Source organism: Dama dama, chromosome 30 (assembly GCF_033118175.1).
Source record: "Dama dama isolate Ldn47 chromosome 30, ASM3311817v1, whole genome shotgun sequence".
NCBI classification, from domain to species: Eukaryota; Metazoa; Chordata; class Mammalia; order Artiodactyla; family Cervidae; genus Dama; species Dama dama.
In genome coordinates, this window is record NC_083710.1 from 72726558 (window position 1) to 72736868 (window position 10311).

At 41.6% G+C, this 10311-nt stretch overlaps 1 protein-coding gene across 1 annotated transcript in view; it reads left to right on the top strand.

The window, feature by feature from the left end:
* The window catches only part of LOC133049596 (ATP-binding cassette sub-family C member 4-like), a 154704-nt gene extending 153484 nt beyond the window's left edge, over positions 1-1220 (top strand). Inside the window, 1 exon segment of the mRNA XM_061133714.1 lies at positions 611-1220. The gene's annotated coding sequence lies outside the window, so the exon portion shown is untranslated.
* Positions 1221-10311: the final 9091 nt, after the last annotated feature.

Here is a 10311-nt window from a genome sequence, read left to right on the forward strand (position 1 = left end):
CATAAGCGTATGCCAGTGTTTCAGTGCCTGTCAATCTGTTTATAAAGATAACAACCTGATATTAACATCCAACGGAGGAGACAATGGCAACCCACTTCAGTACTTTTTCCTGGAAAAGCCCATGGACGGAGGAGCCTGGTGGGCTGGCGTCTATGCGGTCGCATAGAGTTGGACACGACTAAAACAACTTGGCAGAAGCAGCAGCAGCAGCATTAACGTTCAAATCTGTTTTGCTCCTTTTATGTGTGAAAATGGCAAACCCTGTTCAGATGCTAGATTTCCTATCCTCTTTGTTACTCTTTTTAATTTATTTCAGGGAATAAAGTGATTTTGCTTATCAATTTACTCTAGTGATAAAGCATATCTGTGAATCAGAATGACCAGAAATCTAGTAGATCTACAGGTTATTTGGCATTACATCCAGCCCCACTGAGGGTTTTAATGGGGCTACTTCCTCCATAGAATAAATACAGCCCTGGTTTTTTTTAAAACTGTGCCTCCAATAGTGATATGACTGCTTCACATGAAGAAGGAAACCTAGAAATGTGTTGCCTTAGGAGGAGGACTTTAAAACTTTTAAACATGTCGTTTTTGTCTTTTTCTCCCTCAGGTGTACTTCAAAAGGAGATAACCAGATATTACTCACAGTGACCTTGTGGTTATGAATGTTTCCAGTGGACAGCCCTCCGCCTTCACAATTTTTGCATCAACACTGTGATTCTACCATGAGTTCGTGTCTATTCCAAAGGCTTTTTTCCAATAGGTTTTGCACTGCATAAACTATATTCTACTTTTTTTATGCCAGCAACACATATTTACACATTACAAGATGTTAGTTCTCCAACTTCACTCAATGATTTCAAGCTCTTGAAAAATGATTTATTATGTTTATTTAAATGTTATATTACTCACTTTCTTATCCAAATCAGAGGTGCGGGCCACCAATAAAAACTGTCTCTCAGGTTTTGTGTCTTAAGAGACTCCAGAGCTAAACTCATTTTACAAGATTTGAGACAAAGTTGTTACAGATTTTTTTCTACTGTTCCCAGAATTACATATTACTTTCCAATTATATCAGGGATTCTGTTTACTTGAAGACTGTGTGAAGGTGCTGTTTTGTGTCACCACTTCCATTAACATGACTAAGATCCATTTTTCCACCAAAAGACGTCTGGTTAAAATTCTACAGAGAAAACTGATAGGAAAAACTTATAATATATTATAATTTAAGTAACAACAACAAAAAATAGATATATGGTTAAATACAGAAGGACAATATTATATGTTCTAAAAGAGAAGGAAGAGAAATGCTTTCTCAAAATAGGAGGCCTTCTAGGGGATTTGCTAATGAAGGACAGATGTGTGCTAGACTGTCTTCTAAATAGAGGATTTTATTTTTTTTTTATATTACAAATTGTGGTAAGGTATATATAACATAAAATTTACCATATAACCATTTTTAGTCACACAATCCAGTGGCATTAATCACATTCACAGTGTTGTGCAGCCACATTGTCTGGGTAACTTTTGGTAATTATGTTTTTCCCATTCAGTGTGTTATTTATGCAGAGTCATTTTGATAAGTTTCATTTTTCTAGGAAGAATCTGTTTCCTGTGAGTTTTTAGCTTGATTGACATAAATTTATTCACAATATCTTATATGTTTAATATCTGCAGCATCTCTAACTGTGTTCTTTTGGCTTTTTAATTTTCTTTCAACCTTCTTTTCTATGAATAATCTTGCATAACTTTTTCCTGTTTTCAAACAATTCAACTTTTTGCTTGATTGATGCTCTTTTTTCCCCTAGTTCATCATATCATTATTTCTTTCCTTCAACTTTTTCTTAACATTGAGGTTTCTCCTCTAAATTCATAAATTGAAAAGAGATTAGTAATGTCATCATTTTTCTAATATAAGTATATAAAGCTGACTTTTTCCCTAAGATCCACTTTAGCTGCAACCTGCAACTTTGGTTTCGCTTTTGGTACTCATCACTGTCAAAAGCCATAGTATTATGTATTTTCTAATTCCTAATTTAATTCATTAACTATATCTTTTACCCATGGGCTATTCATAAGTATAATGTTCTCTAAATTCCAAATGCTAATGGATTTTTTCTTTTAGATTGAGCCATGTAGAACTGCTAACATTCAGTCTTTTCATGAGCTATAAAGTGGCACTTTCATATGGTTCAACATATAATTGTCTTTTGTTATTAATATGTAACTTAATTTCATTTGGTCAGACAACATTAGATTGTGAATTTTAAACCAAAGGTAACCACATTCACACTAAAGGTCCTTGTTTCTACCATTTTGTGTTGTATTGGGAGTTTTTAAAATGTTAACATTTTAACTGGTACATGTATAACCAGTAATTTTCAATAAAAATCCTCCCCAAATACTGGGATGTTTTCTGATACGTGTTGCAGGCTGGTTCTCTGGGATGCAGACTCGGAAGGAGTTTAGTGCTGGGGTTGCCCTTGGGGTCAAATCTGTGGAATCAGGAGGGAAGAAACAGGGTAAGGCAGAGGGAAGGATCAAGCGGGATCACTGGCCAGACGACCTGAGCTGACCCCATGGGAGTTTGGGGTGACAATGGCCCTTCAGTGTTGTCCTGACACATCCAATGACCAGGCCTTTATACCTCCACCCGGATGGGTCATTGCACACAGGCTGCTCCTGGAGGGGCTGGTGGTTTAAGGTTGCCCACTGGCAGCACTTACAGCTGCTGGACAATGAGTCCCTGAAGGGAGGTTAGGACAGCACGTCCCCATGTCCCCCCTGGGCATGTATCACAGCACCAGAGGTGGGTAATGAGGGTGTACTGCGGGGGAGACTCTTGATGACTGATGTTTAAGTCAAAATGATGACTCAGTGATTCTCCTCAATAGCCTCTGTTCTAAAAAATAGAGGAGAAGGTCCATGTAGGGGAGATATCGTCATTCTTCAGGGTCAGCCCAGTTGTCACCTCTTCTAGGAAGTCACAGAAGATCAGTCATCATCCTAGGTAACTTGGATTTGTGTTACCCTGAGCCCCTCTCATGTTAAACTGAACCATACTTGGTTAGAGTCCATTGTCACCTGTCCGGAAGCATTTAACAAGAGGCTTCCTGTGTGCTGTTTTGGATCTGTCAGGAACCCTCTGGCCCTTATTGATTCCTGAATATTCAGGAATTAAGAGGAGAGGCACGCCTTGCCTTTCCCGGGGCTGAGGAATCCAGGCATTTCTCATTACAGTGATAAGTACCCTCTTCCTTTTTATGAGCCATATGGTAAAAGGTGATTGTTTGCAACTCTCTCTTTGATAAGGATCATCTTATGTTTTGTAAGTCTGGAATTTTAATCTTCGTCTTTGCTGAGAATAACCACCTTGTAAGACAGTATATATGCCCACGCCATGTTGATTAAAACACCTTTGTTCCATCAGAGCTTTGGTCCCCATGTCTTTCTTTCTTTCTATTCCTTCTTTCTGTCTTTCTCTCTCTCTCTATTTCTGGCTAATTCCTTGGAGCACGGAGGCCTGCTGAGCTCACCTTCTTGCCCGGGCTTCTAAGACCCTCTCAAGAAGGCGCATTGTGCCTTCACCCACTCGAGAGGGCACCTGGTGCCTATGTGCAGCAGCGCCAGCCCTAAGAACAGGACTCTAATGGCTTTCCGCATAAACTAGGGGATATCAGTTTCTTTCTCTCTCACTCTCTGGGCCACCAGGTTCCGGTCCATTAAAGGACCAACAAGCGCTATCAGCCTCTTTCTCTCTCTTACTTTCTTATCGTCGACTCGGGACCACCAGGTTCCGGTCCATTAAAGGACCAACAGTCACCATCTTGAGATACTTTATTTTTAAACAAGGGGCCTGTCCTTTCTGTTGTGCATGTGGCCTGCCCTGACTGTGATTGTTTACACGTGGTCTTTTTCTCACTAGACTGAGAAAAAGTCTTGAAACTGTGCCCTGTTCACTGTTTAATTATGTCTTCCAGCAGAGTATCTGTACATAGAGGGTGCTCAGTAAATGTTTGTGGAATGAACAAATGATGACTGAGAACAAACCTTCCTTTTCAACTTTGTAACTTTGAGATACTAAGAGGTAGCCTGGGATAACAGAAAGTCCTGGTTTTGGAGTCACTCACACTGGTCTGTCCTTTCTCTACTACTCACTAGCAGTGTGGGTGTGGGAAAGCAGTAACCAGCCAGGACATTAGAATGGCACCACCCTTGACAAAATAGGCTCTGGACATCCTACAGCCACATAGTCTTAGTTACATGCTTGGGTAAGCATCTCAACCTCTGAATCTCAGCTTCTTTGTCTGGAAAATGAATATAATTCCTGCTCTAGAATCATTGTTTTGGTTGGGATGACGGATGATCTACAAGCATCCAAAGATACAGTGTGGAATCACTGACCTTGCTGGTTCTTATCACTAGGAGAGGAGAACAGGATGGGTGTGGATGAAGGAGGTTTGTAGACTGTAGAACGTGTACTTGAGGAGGTCCTCATCTGATGGCCTAAACCAAACTGTTCCTCCTCCACATGTAGTTAAAATGACACGAGCACATGGGGAAGAGCACACGCTCTGGAGTCAGGGACAAATCCTGGCTCCTCTGGGCACTGGCTGGGTTTGGATTCAAATTCTGCTACCTGGTAAGTGGGGGCTCTTAAGATTGGGAAGCCCACTGTGCTTCAATGACTTTGTCTGAAAGTTGAGGTGGGGATAGTGTGATTTTCAGAGGGCTGCTGCCAAGATTAACTATGACAGTGACACAGTCTGGTCTGTGCACTAGTGTCAGTCCATGACCTGTTTGTAACCCAGTTAGAAATAAGTACAGGAAATTTAAGAAAGCTAGAAACTCACAACCATCTGTATTGCTGTGACATCCACCCTCAGGATGGGTGGGATCCTGAACACCCTGGGGACCAGTGTGAGTGTTGCACTTGTGTGGTGGGGGAGGGGCACGTGGCTGAGCTGCACACTAGCCACACACAGTGGATCATTGATTAGGTTGCAATGAGCTGAAAATGTAAAATTAAATAAAACTGATATTTAATCCCAGACAGGTGAGAAACACTGCTTTTGAACAATGCTGGATATGTGATTATCTGTCAATCGGTACTAACCTCTCCAGTCCTATCCTCTTTATTAATTGCTACCATCATATTTATCTTAAAATCAGAGCACCCAGGCTTTCAAAAGTCCCTACTATAAATTATCAATATTTTTAGTAGCATTAAAAAGTTAGAAATAATTAAATTCCTGTTCAAGTTTAAAAGGTTTTTTTTTGTTGTTTTATTTTGTTTTGTTTTAAGTCTAAAAACAAACTGTGCATATATTTTGCCAATTCTATTCTGGAATCAGCAGCATGGTTCTAATGTTGAAGAAGGTCCCTAGAAACACAACAGGCCACTTTAAAACCTTCAGAATTTTTCTAAACACAAGGTTTTAAGTGTAAGCTGTTAATTTTCCGTTAAAAACTGAGCTTTTGTTTTTTAAAGCTAATGTTCTAAGAAAAGTGTTTCTTTTTTCCAAAAATTAAAACAGCAATATGTGTTGAAAACTGTGAGATATATATATTTATTTGAATTTAGACCTAAAAAATAACATTACTAGAAGGAATCGCATACCCTAGCCCTGTGAGACCTCCATGTGTACTCCAGGCCCATATGACTTGCCTTAGGAGTCAAACTGCGATTGTGTGATTTTTTGATAAGAACCAAAGTTAAGACTTAGATACACCAGGAATGTTCTACAAGAAGTTTACATTGGATAGTCCTGACTAAATTCACTCTTTCACTCAGCAAATATGCTCACAAGTATCCGTCCCAATAGGTGGAAGCATTGGGTATTCCAAACCAGTGTTTGATCCAAAAGCTTATCATATTTAATTCTGGAGGACTTTACAGGAAAAACTTTTTTAAAATTAAAATTTTCAGATTATCTAGACAAAAAATGAGTCTCTAGGATGGAGTTTTTATCACATTAGAAATGTCATAAGTAAATAACGATAAACAGAGGACTGAAGGCTTTTAAACCCTACGTTTTATAACGTAGGGTGGAGGGGGGCGGCCCCTCCCTCTGTTGTCCTGCTTCTGGCTTGGAGCTCAGTGTTCAAAACCCCAGTCTGCCAGGTATTAATAGCTAGGATGGTGTACTTGACAGTTTTGTATGACTGATTTATAACTTCCAAATATTTAAAAATACACTATGGCCTTAATTTGTACTCTTGACCCAGGGCCCACAGATGTGAATGGCAGGTCTATTAAATGTTTGTCAGAGTGTTCACAGGACCCCCTGCATCCCAATCCCCCAATCCACTGGGATGTTTGATAAAAAGTCAAATTCCCAGGCCCCACTGTGTGACCTCTTGTATCAGATCTTTGGGAATGGAGCCTAGGACTCTGCATTCTGACCTCCCCGCTGGTGACTCTGATCCACAGCAGAGCTACAGGAACACTTGTAATGGGGCGGGGGGTGGGGAGGAATGTAGAGAGGAGCTGCCACAAGTAGCCAGAAGTGTCAGGCAGAGAGAGGGAGGTCCCAGGTCACAGGAAGGTGCTGACCACGAGCTCACTCCCTTCCTGCTTCTCTTATGATTCTCCTCTCAACCTGGCCTGACCCCACCCCCGGGAGCTGGCTGCAGGGAGAAGCTGCCAGAATGAGGCAAGGGTGTCCTCCTGCCGACTGTGGGGCTCCCGGGGGCTGCCCTGCAGAAGGAAGGATGGGAGTCAGGGACAATAGGAGCAAAGGTGCTGTGGGACCTTTTGGAGGGACCACCCGGACCCACCTGGGGAGTCAGGCTGAAGGGCTGGGCAGATCTTTGGACAGGAGATAACTCCGGGTCCTGAGGAGTGGGGGCAGACTGTGTGGTCCCACATGCCTGGGTTCAGAGGCTGCATCTGTCAGTTAGGAGTTGTATGACCTTGAGCAATTTCCTTAAGCTCGGTAGGCTTGTTTCCTCATCTGTGAGATGGGGATCCTAACACCCTCTAGGCTTGTGTTACAGATAAACATGGTAATTAAGTAAAAATATATCTTTGCTATACAGGAGGGCAGATTATACAGCAGGACTGTTGCCATTTACTGTGAAGCTTGTCAACTTACAGCTCTGCACTTCTGATGTTTGATATCAGAGGCACCTGTCACTGGCTGGTAAGACCAGTTTCCTCAAACCGCAGGCACAGGAAGGCTCCAGTCACAGGCATGTGCCAGACCCGCGCTTGGCCACTGACCTGGAGCTCCCTGAGCTTCCCTGTGCAGGAGCGACTCCTGAAGTGACTGCCGAGCTGCTCCTCGTGTAGGGTTTCCAGGATTTCCTTCCCAGCAAACCACATCTTTGGGATGTGAGGGAATCCTGCTCACAGATTTGTGATGAACTGAGGAGGGGCTTGGAAGAAGCCTCCAGGGACAACTGTACCATACTGAAAATCACCACCAGAGGGCAGCAGAATCCACGAGTCCAGGTGAGGCACATGGAAAGGTCATGGAATGATGGACCAGGAAGGCCTCACAGCAGGCAAGAGGGGCGGGGCCTCTAGCATTGCCTCACCCTCATTCACCCCACCCTCCACACACACAAACGCACACTCCTGCTCCTGCAGAATCACCCGATCCCTGTATATTCAGTTACCTTCTCCAGGTACAGTCCTTTATATCCTCAATATGACAAAGGCGGGTGGTTTGTAAACTTGGCTGTAAATTCGAATCACCAGAGGAGCTCTATAAAATCCCAATGCTGAGTAGTCATCTCAGTTAAATCAGAATCCCAGGGGAGGGGAGGCAGGCGTCAACACTTTTTATTAATAAAACCCCACAGGTGATTCCACCCTGTTGCCAACTGAGAACCACTGTTGGAGGCAAAAGATCTTTCTCCCCAATGGCACTGCTTTCATTCATATTTCTGACAAAACGTGGTCTACTGGAGAAGGGAATAACAAATCACTTCAGTATTCTTGCCTTGAGAACCCCATGAACAGTAGGAAAAGGCAAAAAGATATGACACTGAAAGACGAACTCCCCAGGTTGGTAGTTGCTCAATATGAAAAGTGGAGAAATAATTACAGAAAGAATGAAGAGACAGAGCCAAAGAGAAAACAATGCCCCGTTGTGGATGTGACTGGTGATGGAAGTAAAGTCTGATGCTGTAAAGAACAATATTACATAGGATCTTGGAATGTTAGGTCCATGAATCAAGGTAAATTGGAAGTGATCAAACAGGAGATGGCAAGGGTGAACATCGACATTTTAGGAATCAGTGAGCTAAAATAGACCAGAATGAGTGAATTTAATTCAGATGACCATTTCTTCTATTACTGTGGGCAAGAATTCCTTAGAAGAAATGGAGTAGCCCTCATAGTCAACAAAAGAGTCTGAAATGCAGTACTTGGGTGCAATTTCAAAAACAACAGAATGATCTCTGTTCGTTTCAATATCACACTAATCCAAGTCTATGCCCCAACCACTAATGCCAAAGAAGCTAAAGTTGAATGGTTCTATGAAAAGCTACACGAACTTCTAGGAATAATACCAAAAGAAGATGTCACTTTCATCATAGAGGAATGGAATGCAAAAGTAGGAAGTCAAGAGATACCTGGAGCAACAGGCAAATTTGGTCTTGGAGTACAGAACAAAGAAGGGCAAAGTCTAACACAGTTTTGCCAAGAGAACGCACTGGTCACAGCAAACACCCACTTCCAAAAACACAAGATATGACTCTATACATGGACATCACCAGATGGTCAACAGCGAAATCATATTGATTATACTTTTTTCAGTCAAAGATGGAGAAGTCTATACAGTCAGCAAAAACAAGACCAGGAGCTGACTGTGGTTCAGATCATGAGTTCCTTATTGCAAAATTCAGACTTAAATTGAAGAAAGTAGGGAAAACCACTAGACCATTCCGATATGACCTAATCAAATCTCTTATGATTATACAGTAGAAGTAACAAATAGATTCAAGGGATTAGATCCGATAAATAGAGTGCCTGAAGAACTATGGATGGAGGTTCGTAACATCATACAGAAGGTTGTGATCAAAACCATCCTCAAGAAAAAGAAATGAAAAAAGACAAAATGGTTGTCTGAGGAGGCCTTACAATTAGCTGAAAAAAGAAGAGAAGCTAAAGGCAAAGGAAGAAAGGAAGGATATACCCATTGAATGCAGAACTCCAAAGAACAGCAAGGAGAGATAAGAAAGCCTTCTTAACTGATCAATGCAAAAAAAAAAGAGTAAAACAATAGAATGGGCAAGACTAGAGATCACTTCAAGAAAATTAAAGATACCAAGGGAACATTTCATGCAAAGATGGACACAATAAAGGACACAAACTGAGTGTACTTAATAGAAGCAGAAGATATTAAGAAAAGGTGGCAAGAAAACACCAAGCTATGCAAAGAAAAAATCTTAATGACCTGGATAACCATGATGGTGTGATCACTCACCTAGAGCCAGACATCCTGAAATGTGAAGTCAGGTGGACCTTAGGAAGCATCCCTATGAACAAAGCTAGTAGAGGTAATGGAATTCTGGTTGAACTATTTGAAATCCTAAAAGATGATGCTGTGAAAGTGCTGCATTCAATATGCCAGCAAATTTGGAAAACTCAGCAGTGACCACAGGACTGGAAAAGTTGAATTTTCATTCCAATCCCAAAGAAGGGCAATGCCAAAGAATGTCCAAACTACTGCACAATTGCACTCATCTCACATGCTGGCAAATTAATGGTCAACATTCTCCAGGTGAGGATTCATCAGTACGAGAACTGAGAACTGCCAGATGTTCAAGCTGGATTTAGAAAAGGCAGAGGAACCAGAGATCAAAATGCCAACATCCATTGGATCATGGAAAAAGCAAGAGACTTCCAGAAAAAAACATCTACTTCTGCTGTACTGACTACGCCAACGCCTTTGACTGTGTGGATCACAAAAAAAACTGGAAAATCCTTCAAGTGATGGGAATACCAGACCACCTGACCTTCCTCCTGAGAAATCTGTATGCAGGTCAAGAAGCAACAGTTAGAACTGGACATGGTGCTACCAAATTGGGAAAGAGTACATCAAGGCTGTATATTGTCACCCTGCTTATTTAACTTATATGGAGAGTACATCATACTAAATGCTGGGTGGGAAGAAGCACAAGCTGGAATCAAGATTGCCCGGGGAGAAATATCAATATGCAGATGACACCATGCTTTTAGCAGAAAGTGAAGAGGAACTAAAAGCCTCTTGAAAGTAAACGAGGAGATTGAAAAAGCTGTCTTAAAACTCAACATTCAAAATACAAAGGTCATGGCATCCGGTCCCATCACTTCATAGG